This window comes from Corvus hawaiiensis, chromosome 28 (assembly GCF_020740725.1).
Source record: "Corvus hawaiiensis isolate bCorHaw1 chromosome 28, bCorHaw1.pri.cur, whole genome shotgun sequence".
Classification (NCBI taxonomy): domain Eukaryota; kingdom Metazoa; phylum Chordata; class Aves; order Passeriformes; family Corvidae; genus Corvus; species Corvus hawaiiensis.
The window spans coordinates 701,314-715,232 of record NC_063240.1 but is presented as its reverse complement, the minus strand read 5'-3'; positions in this window follow the sequence as shown (position 1 = coordinate 715,232).

The following is a 13,919-nucleotide window of genomic DNA, read 5'->3' as shown; positions in this document are numbered from 1 at the left end:
AAGACAAAAAGGGGAGTGGGGCGGGCCTGGCTACTCTTTTGTCTACACCTGGGTGTGGGGACAGTTCGCTCTGAGCGTCCGGAGAGAGAAGCTGCAGAGAAAGGAGCTGCTACTTCTTTCTTTTTGGCCGTTCTTTCTTCCTGCTGGAAGCAACGCCGGGACCCCAAAAGCCGCTTTTCCCTGCCCTGCTGGAGACCGAGCTGTGGCTGTCCTGCTCCGCTGCTGCTTCGAGCTTTCGCTACGCTGTAGCCCTGCCCGCCCTGCCTGCCTGGGCCTCCGTGGGTTTTTCCCATCTGGATACATCTCGTCTGCCACCCGGGATTTGCGTTCGTCCCTGCCGTTTCAGCCTGCTGTTCCTGAGAGTCCGGGATCGGCTGCCCAGCGGTTTGTGAAGCCTTTGTTCCATCCTTCCCGGGATCCCAGGGCACCAGAGCCGCGGGTTTCCCGAGCTCGCTCCGGAGCGCCCCCTGCAGCCGCGGGGGAACCATCGCACCTGCCCTGCTCACCGGGAGCCGCCAGCGCCCCTGCCGGCTGCGAGCGGAACTGCACCCGAGGGGAAACAGCCTGACAGCCGAGAAGGCTGGCACTGGGTTTGTGATTGCTGTTACTGCCATAGTTGTTGTTGTTTTGTTTGACTGGTTATATACATATATATATAGAGTAAAGAACTGTTATTCCTATTTCCCACATCTTTGCCTAAAGGCCCTTGATTTCAAAATATAATAACTTGGAGGGAAAAGGGGTTATATCTGCCACTTCAAGGGGGGCCTCTGCCTTCCTTAGCAGACGCCTGTCTTTAAAAACCGAGAGACAGGAATGATCTCTGGGAGCAGAATTCTCGCAGTCTTTCCACTGAATTCTCTGTCCCTGTCCTTTGCCTGGCTCTCTGTTGCAGATGGAAGCTGCTACTGCCTTTCTCTGCTTGAAGCCCTCTTTTGATGCAAGCAGGTGCTCCCAGGTGTGTTCAGCAGCTGTTGCTCAGTGTTGATGCAAAGCTTTTGTGTTCCTCATGGAAGCAAGGAGCCATTGTGACACTGCAGGGGCTCATGGGATCAAGGAGACAATTGTGACACTACAGAACCTCCTAGAAACAAGACTCCATGATGACACCGTGGGGAATCATGGAACCACATGGAAATGTGTTCCTCATGAGACGCAGCAGGGCCTTGTTGGAACCAAAGACACCTCTGCAAAAAGCAGGGTAGCTCACAGAACCAAGGAGTCCATTGTTACAATAGAAAACCTATGGAAGCAAGGAGACCATTGTGACCCAGTGGGGCCTCATGGAATCAAGGAGACCATGGTGACACAGGTGATGCACATGAAGTCAAGGAGCCATTGTGACACAGTGGGGCCTCATGGAATCAAGGAGACCATGGTGACACAGGTGATGCACATGAAGCCAAGGAGCCATTGTGACACAGCGGGGCTTCTTCCCTTCAGCTCTGCAGCTGGCTGTCCCAGCCCACAGCACCATGTGCCAACTGCTCTCCTCAGGGCTCTGCCTGCACACAGGCCCAGAGAAGTTTTCCTGTTTGTAAGGAAAGAATGAAAAAGCCTGAGCAGGTTCCCTAGACAACCAAACCCACATGCTCAGTCCAGGCTGCCTGGAATGATGTCCCCTTTCTACAAGGGACACTGTGAGCAGGAATGATCTCTGGGAGCAGAATTCTCGCAGTCTTTCCACGGAATTCTCTGTCCCTGTCCTTTGCCTGGCTCTCTGTTGCAGATGGAAGCTGCTGCTGCCATTCTCAGCTTGAAGCCCTCTTTTGATGCAAGCAGATGCTCCCAGGTGCGTTCAGCAGCTGTTGCTCAGTGTTGATGCAAAGCTTTTGTGTTCCTCATGGAAGCAAGGAGCCATTGTGACACTGCAGGGGCTCATGGCATCAAGGAGACAATTGTGACACTACAGAACCTCCTAGAAACAAGGCTCCTTGGGGACACCATGGGGAATCATGGAACCACATGGAAATGTGTTCCTCATGAGACACAGCAGGGCCTTGTTGGAACCAAAGACACCTCTGCAAAAAGCAGGGTAGCTCACAGAACCAAGGAGTCCATTGTTACAATAGAAAACCTATGGAAGCAAGGAGACCATTGTGACACAGTGGGGCCACATGGAAGCCAAGGAGCCATTGTGACCCAGTGGGGCCTCATGGAATCAAGGAGACCATGGTGACACAGGTGATGCACATGAAGCCAAGGAGCCATTGTGACCCAGTGGGGCCTCATGGAATCAAGGAGACCATGGTGACACAGGTGATGCACATGAAGCCAAGGAGCCATTGTGACACAGCGGGGCTTCTTCCCTTCAGCTCTGCAGCTGGCTGTCCCAGCCCACAGCACTATGTGCCAACTGCTCTCCTCAGGACTCTGCCTGCACACAGGCCCAGAGAAGTTTTCCTGTTTGTAAGGAAAGAATGGAAAAGCCTGAGCAGCTTTCCTAAACAACAAACCCCACATGCTGAGTCCAGGCTGCCTGCAATGATGTCCCCTTTCTACAAGGGACACTGTGAGCAGGAATGATCTCTGAGAGCAGAATTCTCACAGTCTTTCCACGGAATTCTCTGTCCCTGTCCTTTCCCTGGCTCTCTGTTGCAGATGGAAGCTGCTGGTGCCTTTCTCATCTTGAAGCCCTCGTTTGATGCAAGCAGATGCTCCCAGGTGTGTTCAGCAGCTGTTGCTCAGTGTTGATGCAAAGCTTTTGTGTTCCTCATGGAAGCAAGGAGCCATTGTGACACTGCAGGGGCTCATGGCATCAAGGAGACAATTGTGACAGTACAGAACCTCCTAGAAACAAGACTCCATGATGACACCGTGGGGAATCATGGAACCACATGGAAATGTGTTCCTCATGAGACGCAGCAGGGCCTTGTTGGAACCAAAGACACCTCTACCAAAAGCAGGGTAGCTCACAGAACCAAGGAGTCCATTGTTACAATAGAAAACCTATGGAAGCAAGGAGACCATGGTGACACAGGTGATGCACATGAAGCCAAGGAGCCATTGTGACCCAGTGGGGCCTCATGGAATCAAGGAGACCATGGTGACACAGGTGATGCACATGAAGCCAAGGAGCCATTGTGACACAGTGGGGCCTCATGGAATCAAGGAGACCATGGTGACACAGGTGATGCACATGAAGCCAAGGAGCCATTGTGACACAGCGGGGCTTCTTCCCTTGAGCTCTGCAGCTGGCTGTCCCACACCGAGGCACCATGTGCCAAGTGCTCTCCTCAGGGCTCTGCCTGCACACAGGCCCAGGAGAAGATTTCCTGTTTGTAAGGAAAGAATGGAAAAGCCTGAGCAGGTTCCCTAGACAACCAAACCCACATGCTCAGTCCAGGCTGCCTGCAATGATGTCCCCTTTCTACAAGGAATACTGTGAGCAGGAATGATCTCTGGGAGCAGAATTCTCGCAGTCTTTCCACGGAATTCCCTGTCCCTGTCCTTTGCCTGGCTCTCTGTTGCAGATGGAAGCTGCTGCTGCCATTCTCTGCTTGAAGCCCTCTTTTGATGCAAGCAGGTGCTCCCAGGTGTGTTCAGCAGCTGTTGCTCAGTGTTGATGCAAAGCTTTTGTGTTCCTCATGGAAGCAAGGAGCCATTGTGACACTGCAGGGGCTCATGGCATCAAGGAGACAATTGTGACAGTACAGAACCTCCTAGAAACAAGGCTCCATGGTGACACCGTGGCGAATCATGGAATCAAGGAGCCCCTTGTGACACAGAGAGGCCGCCTGGAAGCAATGGTCCATTGTTACACTGCGGATTCAAGAAGACCATGGGGACAGCACGGAACCTCATGGAACCATCCGTCCATTGGGACACAGCGGGGCCTCATGGACACAAGGGGACCATTGTGGCAAAGCAGGGCCTCATGGAAGCATGGAGAGCATTGTGACATTGTGGGCAATCATGGAAGCATGGAGAGCATTGTGCCACTAAGGAAACTGATGGAACCAAGGCGATCACTGGGACACAATGGAAGCACATGGAATCAAGGCTCCATGATGACTTTGGAGGGCCTCATGGAGCACAGCATCCATTGTGACACAGCAAGACCTCGTGGAACCAAGGAGCCTTTGTGATACTCCAGATGCGCATGGAAGCCAGGCTGCACTGAGACACAGCGGGGCCTTGTTGGAACCAAAGACACCTCTGCAAAAAGCAGGGGAGCTCACAGAACCAAGGAGTCCATTGTTACATTGTAGAAAATTATACATTACATTCTAGAAAACCTATGGAACCAAGGGGCTATTGTGACACAGTAGGGCCACATGGAAGCAATTGTCCATTATGACAATGTGGATCAAAGGTGAGCATGGTGACACTGCGGAACCTCATGGAAGCAAGGAGCCATTGTGACACAGTGGGGCCTCATGGAATCAAGGAGACCATGGTGACACAGGTGATGCACATGAAGCCAAGGAGCCATTGTGACCCAGTGGGGCCTCATGGAATCAAGGAGACCATGGTGACACAGGTGATGCACATGAAGCCAAGGAGCCATTGTGACCCAGTGGGGCCTCATGGAATCAAGGAGACCATGGTGACACAGGTGATGCACATGAAGCCAAGGAGCCATTGTGACACAGTGGGGCCTCATGGAATCAAGGAGACCATGGTGACACAGGTGATGCACATGAAGCCAAGGAGCCATTGTGACACAGTGGGGCCTCATGGAATCAAGGAGACCATGGTGACACAGGGGATGCACATGAAGCCAAGGGGCCATTGTGACACACTGGGGCCTCATGGAATCAAGGAGACCATGGTGACACAGGTGATGCACATGAAGCCAAGGAGCCATTGTGACACAGTGGGGCCTCATGGAATCAAGGACACCATGGTGACACAGGTGATGCACATGAAGCCAAGGAGCCATTGTGACACAGTGGGGCCTCATGGAATCAAGGAGACCATGGTGACACAGGTGATGCACATGAAGCCAAGGAGCCATTGTGACACAGTGGGGCCTCATGGAATCAAGGAGACCATGGTGACACAGGTGATGCACATGAAGCCAAGGAGCCATTGTTACACAGCGGGGCTTCTTCCCTTCAGCTCTGCAGCTGGCTGTCCCACACCGAGGCACCATGTGCCAAGTGCTCTCCTCAGGGCTCTGCCTGCACACAGGCCCAGAGAAGTTTTCCTGTTTCTAAGGAAAGAATGAAAAAGCCTGAGCAGGTTCCCTAGACAACCAAACCCACATGCTGAGTCCAGGCTGCCTGCAATGATGTCCCCTTTCTACAAGGGACACTGTGAGCAGGAATGATGTCTGGGAGCAGAATTCTCGCAGTCTTTCCACGGAATTCCCTGTCCCTGTCCTTTGCCTGGCTCTCTGTTGCAGATGGAAGCTGCTGGTGCCTTTCTCAGCTTGAAGCCCTCTTTTGATGCAAGCAGATGCTCCCAGGTGTGTTCAGCAGCTGTTGCTCAGTGTTGATGCAAAGCTTTTGTGTTCCTCATGGAAGCAAGGAGCCATTGTGACACTGCAGGGGCTCATGGCATCAAGGAGACAATTGTGACACTACAGAACCTCCTAGAAACAAGGCTCCATGGTGACACCGTGGGGAATCATGGAACCACATGGAAATGTGTTCCTCATGAGACGCAGCAGGGCCTTGTTGGAACCAAAGACACCTCTGCAAAAAGCAGGGTAGCTCACAGAACCAAGGAGTCCATTGTTACAATAGAAAACCTATGGAAGCAAGGGGCCATTGTGACACAGTGGGGCCTCATGGAATCAAGGAGACCATGGTGACACAGGTGATGCACATGAAGCCAAGGAGCCATTGTGACACAGTGGGGCCTCATGGAATCAAGGAGACCATGGTGACACAGGTGATTCACATGAAGCCAAGGAGCCATTGTGACACAGTGGGGCCTCATGGAATCAAGGAGACCATGGTGACACAGGTGATGCACATGAACCCAAGGAGCCATTGTGACACAACCGGTCTTCTTCCCTTCAGCTCTGCAGCTGGCCGTCCCAGCCCACGGCACCATGTGCCATCTGCTCTCCTCAGGGCTCTGCCTGCACACAGGCCCAGGAAAGTTTTCCTGATGTAAGGAAAGAATGGAAAAGCCTGAGCAGGTTTCCTGAACAACAAACCCACATACTCAGTCCAGCCTGCTTGCAATGATGTCCCCTTTCTACAAGGGACACTGTGAGCAGGAATGATCTCTGAGAGCAGAATTCTCACAGTCTTTCCACTGAATTCTCTGTCCCTGTCCTTTGCCTGGCTCTCTGTTGCAGATGGAAGCTGCTGCTGCCATTCTCTGCTTGAAGCCCTCTTTTGATGCAAGCAGGTGCTCCCAGGTGTGTTCAGCAGCTGTTGCTCAGTGTTGATGCAAAGCTTTTGTGTTCCTCATGGAAGCAAGGAGCCATTGTGACACTGCAGGGGCTCATGGGATCAAGGAGACAATTGTGACACTACAGAACCTCCTAGAAACAAGGCTCCATGGTGACACCGTGGCGAATCATGGAATCAAGGAGCCCCTTGTGACACAGAGAGGCCGCCTGGAAGCAATGGTCCATTGTTACACTGCGGATTCAAGAAGACCATGGGGACAGCACGGAACCTCATGGAACCATCCGTCCATTGGGACACAGCGGGGCCTCATGGACACAAGGGGACCATTGTGGCAAAGCAGGGCCTCATGGAAGCATGGAGAGCATTGTGACATTGTGGGCAATCATGGAAGCATGGAGAGCATTGTGCCACTAAGGAAACTGATGGAACCAAGGCGATCCCTGGGACACAATGGAAGCACATGGAATCAAGGCTCCATGATGACTTTGGAGGGCCTCATGGAGCATAGCATCCATTGTGACACAGCAAGACCTCGTGGAACCAAGGAGCCTTTGTGATACTCCAGATGCGCATGGAAGCCAGGGTGCACTGAGACACAGCGGGGCCTTGTTGGAACCAAAGACACCTCTGCAAAAAGCAGGGGAGCTCACAGAACCAAGGAGTCCATTGTTCCATTGTAGAAAATTATACATTACATTCTAGAAAACCTATGGAACCAAGGGGCTATTGTGACACAGTGGGGCCACATGGAAGCAATTGTCCATTATGACAATGTGGATCAAAGGTGAGCATGGTGACACTGCGGAACCTCATGGAAGCAAGGAGCCATTGTGACACAGTGGGGCCTCATGGAATCAAGGAGACCATGGTGACACAGGTGATGCACATGAAGCCAAGGAGCCATTGTGACACAGTGGGGCCTCATGGAATCAAGGAGACCATGGTGACACAGGTGATGCACATGAAGCCAAGGAGCCATTGTGACCCAGCGGGGCTTCTTCCCTTCAGCTCTGCAGCTGGCTGTCCCAGCCCACAGCACCATGTGCCAAGTGCTCTCCTCAGGGCTCTGCCTGCACACAGGCCCTGAGAAGTTTTCCTGTTTGTAAGGAAAGAATGGAAAAGCCTGAGCAGGTTTCCTAAACAACAAACCCCACATGCTGAGTCCAGGCTGCCTGCAATGATGTCCCCTTTCTACAAGGGACACTGTGAGCAGGAATGTTGGGGTTTTAGTTTAGTCTTAGGTTTTCCTGTTAAAGGAATTTTCTCCCATATGCATGTTGCTAGGGGACAAATAGCTGTACTTAAGAAAGACAAAAAGGGGAGTGGGGCGGGCCTGGCTACTCTTTTGTCTACACCTGGGTGTGGGGACAGTTCGCTCTGAGCGTCCGGAGAGAGAAGCTGCAGAGAAAGGAGCTGCTGCTTCTTTCTTTTTGGCCGTTCTTTCTTCCTGCTGGAAGCAACGCCGGGACCCCAAAAGCCGCTTTTCCCTGCCCTGCTGGAGACCGAGCTGTGGCTGTGCTGCTCCGCTGCTGCTTCGAGCTTTCGCTACGCTGTAGCCCTGCCCGCCCTGCCTGCCTGGGCCTCCGTGGGTTTTTCCCATCTGGATACATCTCGTCTGCCACCCGGGATTTGCGTTCGTCCCTGCCGTTTCAGCCTGCTGTTCCTGAGAGTCCGGGATCGGCTGCCCAGCGGTTTGTGAAGCCTTTGTTCCATCCTTCCCGGGATCCCAGGGCACCAGAGCCGCGGGTTTCCCGAGCTCGCTCCGGAGCGCCCCCTGCAGCCGCGGGGGAACCATCGCACCTGCCCTGCTCACCGGGAGCCGCCAGCGCCCCTGCCGGCTGCGAGCGGAACTGCACCCGAGGGGAAACAGCCTGACAGCCGAGAAGGCTGGCACTGGGTTTGTGATTGCTGTTACTGCCATAGTTGTTGTTGTTTTGTTTGACTGGTTATATACATATATATATAGAGTAAAGAACTGTTATTCCTATTTCCCACATCTTTGCCTAAAGGCCCTTGATTTCAAAATATAATAACTTGGAGGGAAAAGGGGTTATATCTGCCACTTCAAGGGGGGCCTCTGCCTTCCTTAGCAGACGCCTGTCTTTAAAAACCGAGAGACAGGAATGATCTCTGGGAGCAGAATTCTCGCAGTCTTTCCACTGAATTCTCTGTCCCTGTCCTTTGCCTGGCTCTCTGTTGCAGATGGAAGCTGCTACTGCCTTTCTCTGCTTGAAGCCCTCTTTTGATGCAAGCAGGTGCTCCCAGGTGTGTTCAGCAGCTGTTGCTCAGTGTTGATGCAAAGCTTTTGTGTTCCTCATGGAAGCAAGGAGCCATTGTGACACTGCAGGGGCTCATGGGATCAAGGAGACAATTGTGACACTACAGAACCTCCTAGAAACAAGACTCCATGATGACACCGTGGGGAATCATGGAACCACATGGAAATGTGTTCCTCATGAGACGCAGCAGGGCCTTGTTGGAACCAAAGACACCTCTGCAAAAAGCAGGGTAGCTCACAGAACCAAGGAGTCCATTGTTACAATAGAAAACCTATGGAAGCAAGGAGACCATTGTGACCCAGTGGGGCCTCATGGAATCAAGGAGACCATGGTGACACAGGTGATGCACATGAAGTCAAGGAGCCATTGTGACACAGTGGGGCCTCATGGAATCAAGGAGACCATGGTGACACAGGTGATGCACATGAAGCCAAGGAGCCATTGTGACACAGCGGGGCTTCTTCCCTTCAGCTCTGCAGCTGGCTGTCCCAGCCCACAGCACCATGTGCCAAGTGCTCTCCTCAGGGCTCTGCCTGCACACAGGCCCAGAGAAGTTTTCCTGTTTGTAAGGAAAGAATGAAAAAGCCTGAGCAGGTTCCCTAGACAACCAAACCCACATGCTCAGTCCAGGCTGCCTGCAATGATGTCCCCTTTCTACAAGGGACACTGTGAGCAGGAATGATCTCTGGGAGCAGAATTCTCGCAGTCTTTCCACGGAATTCTCTGTCCCTGTCCTTTGCCTGGCTCTCTGTTGCAGATGGAAGCTGCTGCTGCCATTCTCAGCTTGAAGCCCTCTTTTGATGCAAGCAGATGCTCCCAGGTGCGTTCAGCAGCTGTTGCTCAGTGTTGATGCAAAGCTTTTGTGTTCCTCATGGAAGCAAGGAGCCATTGTGACACTGCAGGGGCTCATGGCATCAAGGAGACAATTGTGACACTACAGAACCTCCTAGAAACAAGGCTCCTTGGGGACACCATGGGGAATCATGGAACCACATGGAAATGTGTTCCTCATGAGACACAGCAGGGCCTTGTTGGAACCAAAGACACCTCTGCAAAAAGCAGGGTAGCTCACAGAACCAAGGAGTCCATTGTTACAATAGAAAACCTATGGAAGCAAGGAGACCATTGTGACACAGTGGGGCCACATGGAAGCCAAGGAGCCATTGTGACCCAGTGGGGCCTCATGGAATCAAGGAGACCATGGTGACACAGGTGATGCACATGAAGCCAAGGAGCCATTGTGACCCAGTGGGGCCTCATGGAATCAAGGAGACCATGGTGACACAGGTGATGCACATGAAGCCAAGGAGCCATTGTGACACAGCGGGGCTTCTTCCCTTCAGCTCTGCAGCTGGCTGTCCCAGCCCACAGCACTATGTGCCAACTGCTCTCCTCAGGATTCTGCCTGCACACAGGCCCAGAGAAGTTTTCCTGTTTGTAAGGAAAGAATGGAAAAGCCTGAGCAGCTTTCCTAAACAACAAACCCTACATGCTCAGTCCAGGCTGCCTGGAATGATGTCCCCTTTCTACAAGGGACACTGTGAGCAGGAATGATCTCTGGGAGCAGAATTCTCGCAGTCTTTCCACGGAATTCTCTGTCCCTGTCCTTTGCCTGGCTCTCTGTTGCAGATGGAAGCTGCTGCTGCCATTCTCAGCTTGAAGCCCTCTTTTGATGCAAGCAGGTGCTCCCAGGTGTGTTCAGCAGCTGTTGCTCAGTGTTGATGCAAAGCTTTTGTGTTCCTCATGGAAGCAAGGAGCCATTGTGACACTGCAGGGGCTCATGGCATCAAGGAGACAATTGTGACAGTACAGAACCTCCTAGAAACGAGGCTCCATGGTGACACCGTGGGGAATCATGGAATCAAGGAGCCCCTTGTGACACAGAGAGGCCGCCTGGAAGCAATGGTCCATTGTTACACTGCGGATTCAAGAAGACCATGGGGACAGCACGGAACCTCATGGAACCCTCCGTCCACTGGGTCACAGCGGGGCCTCATGGACACAAGGGGACCATTGTGGCAAAGCAGGGCCTCATGGAAGCATGGAGAGCATTGTGACATTGTGGGCAATCATGGAAGCATGGAGAGCATTGTGCCACTAAGGAAACTGATGGAACCAAGGCGATCCCTGGGCCACAATGGAAGCACATGGAATCAAGTCTCCATGAATACTTTTTAGGGCCTCATGGAGCACAGCATCCATTGTGACACAGCAAGACCTCGTGGAACCAAGGAGCCTTTGTGATACTCCAGATGCGCATGGAAGCCAGGGTGCACTGAGCCACAGCGGGGCCTTGTTGGAACCAAAGACACCTCTGCAAAAAGCAGGGTAGCTCACAGAACCAAGGAGTCCATTGTTACATTGTAGAAAATTATACATTACATTCTAGAAAACCTATGGAACCAAGGGGCTATTGTGACACAGTGGGGCCACATGGAAGCAATTGTCCATTATGACAATGTGGATCAAAGGTGAGCATGGTGACACTGCGGAACCTCATGGAAGCAAGGAGCCATTGTGACGCAGTGGGGCCTCATGGAATCAAGGAGACCATGGTGACACAGGTGATGCACATGAAGCCAAGGAGCCATTGTGACGCATTGGGGCCTCATGGAATCAAGGAGACCATGGTGACACAGGTGATGCACATGAAGCCAAGGAGCCATTGTGACACAGTGGGGCCTCATGGAATCAAGGACACTATTGTGACACAGGTGATGCACATGAAGCCAAGGAGCCATTGTGACACAGTGGGGCCTCATGGAATCAAGGAGACCATGGTGACACAGGTGATGCACATGAAGCCAAGGAGCCATTGTGACAAAGTTGGGCCTCATGGAATCAAGGAGACCATGGTGACACAGGTGATGCACATGAAGCCAAGGAGCCATTGTGACACAGTGGGGCCTCATGGAATCAAGGAGACCATGGTGACACAGGTGATGCACATGAAGCCAAGGAGCCATTGTGACACAGTGGGGCCTCATGGAATCAAGGAGACCATGGTGACACAGGTGATGCACATGAAGCCAAGGAGCCATTGTGACACAGCGGGGCTTCTTCCCTTCAGCTCTGCAGCTGGCTGTCCCAGCCCACGGCACCATGTGCCATCTGCTCTCCTTAGGGCTCTGCCTGCACACAGGCCCAGAGAAGTTTTCCTGTTTGTAAGGAAAGAATGGAAAAGCCTGAGCAGGTTTCCTCAACAACAAACCCTACATGCTCAGTCCAGGCTGCCTGGAATGATGTCCCCTTTCTACAAGGGACCCTGTGAGCAGGAATGATCTCTGGGAGCAGAATTCTCGCAGTCTTTCCACTGAATTCTCTGTCCCTGTCCTTTGCCTGGCTCTCTGTTGCAGATGGAAGCTGCTGCTGCCATTCTCAGCTTGAAGCCCTCTTTTGATGCAAGCAGGTGCTCCCAGGTGTGTTCAGCAGCTGTTGCTCAGTGTTGATGCAAAGCTTTTGTGTTCCTCATGGAAGCAAGGAGCCATTGTGACACTGCAGGGGCTCATGGAATCAAGGAGACAATTGTGACAGTACAGAACCTCCTAGAAACAAGGCTCCATGGTGACACCGTGGGGAATCATGGAATCAAGGAGCCCCTTGTGACACAGAGAGGCCGCCTGGAAGCAATGGTCCATTGTTACACTGCGGATTCAAGAAGACCATGGGGACAGCACGGAACCTCATGGAACCCTCCATCCATTGGGACACAGCGGGGCCTCATGGACACAAGGGGACCATTGTGGCAAAGCAGGGCCTCATGGAAGCATGGAGAGCATTGTGACATTGTGGGCAATCATGGAAGCATGGAGAGCATTGTGCCACTAAGGAAACTGATGGAACCAAGGCCATCACTGGGCCACAATGGAAGCACATGGAATCAAGGCTCCATGATGACTTTGGAGGGCCTCATGGAGCACAGCATCCATTGTGACACAGCAAGACCTCGTGGAACCAAGGAGCCTTTGTGATACTCCAGATGCGCATGGAAGCCAGGGTGCACTGAGACACAGCGGGGCCTTGTTGGAACCAAAGACACCTCTGCAAAAAGCAGGGGAGCTCACAGAACCAAGGAGTCCATTGTTACATTGTAGAAAATTATACATTACATTCTAGAAAACCTATGGAACCAAGGGGCTATTGTGACACAGTGGGGCCACATGGAAGCAATTGTCCATTATGACAATGTGGATCAAAGGTGAGCATGGTGACACTGCGGAACCTCATGGAAGCAAGGAGCCATTGTGACGCAGTGGGGCCTCATGGAATCAAGGAGACCATGGTGACACAGGTGATGCACATGAAGCCAAGGAGCCATTGTGACCCAGTGGGGCCTCATGGAATCAAGGAGACCATGGTGACACAGGTGATGCACATGAAGCCAAGGAGCCATTGTGACCCAGTGGGGCCTCATGGAATCAAGGAGACCATGGTGACACAGGTGATGCACATGAAGCCAAGGAGCCATTGTGACCCAGTGGGGCCTCATGGAATCAAGGAGACCATGGTGACACAGGTGATGCACATGAAGCCAAGGAGCCATTGTGACACAGCGGGGCTTCTTCCCTTCAGCTCTGCAACTGGCTGTCCCAGCCCACAGCACTATGTGCCAACTGCTCTCCTCAGGACTCTGCCTGCACACAGGCCCAGAGAAGTTTTCCTGTTTGTAAGGAAAGAATGGAAAAGCCTGAGCAGCTTTCCTAAACAACAAACCCCACATGCTGAGTCCAGGCTGCCTGCAATGATGTCCCCTTTCTACAAGGGACACTGTGAGCAGGAATGATCTCTGAGAGCAGAATTCTCACAGTCTTTCCACGGAATTCTCTGTCCCTGTCCTTTCCCTGGCTCTCTGTTGCAGATGGAAGCTGCTGGTGCCTTTCTCATCTTGAAGCCCTCGTTTGATGCAAGCAGATGCTCCCAGGTGTGTTCAGCAGCTGTTGCTCAGTGTTGATGCAAAGCTTTTGTGTTCCTCATGGAAGCAAGGAGCCATTGTGACACTGCAGGGGCTCATGGCATCAAGGAGACAATTGTGACAGTACAGAACCTCCTAGAAACAAGGCTCCATGGTGACACCGTGGGGAATCATGGAATCAAGGAGCCCCTTGTGACACAGAGAGGCCGCCTGGAAGCAATGGTCCATTGTTACACTGCGGATTCAAGAAGACCATGGGGACAGCACGGAACCTCATGGAACCATCCGTCCATTGGGACACAGCGGGGCCTCATGGACACAAGGGGACCATTGTGGCAAAGCAGGGCCTCATGGAAGCATGGAGAGCATTGTGACATTGTGGGCAATCGTGGAAGCATGGAGAGCATTGTGCCA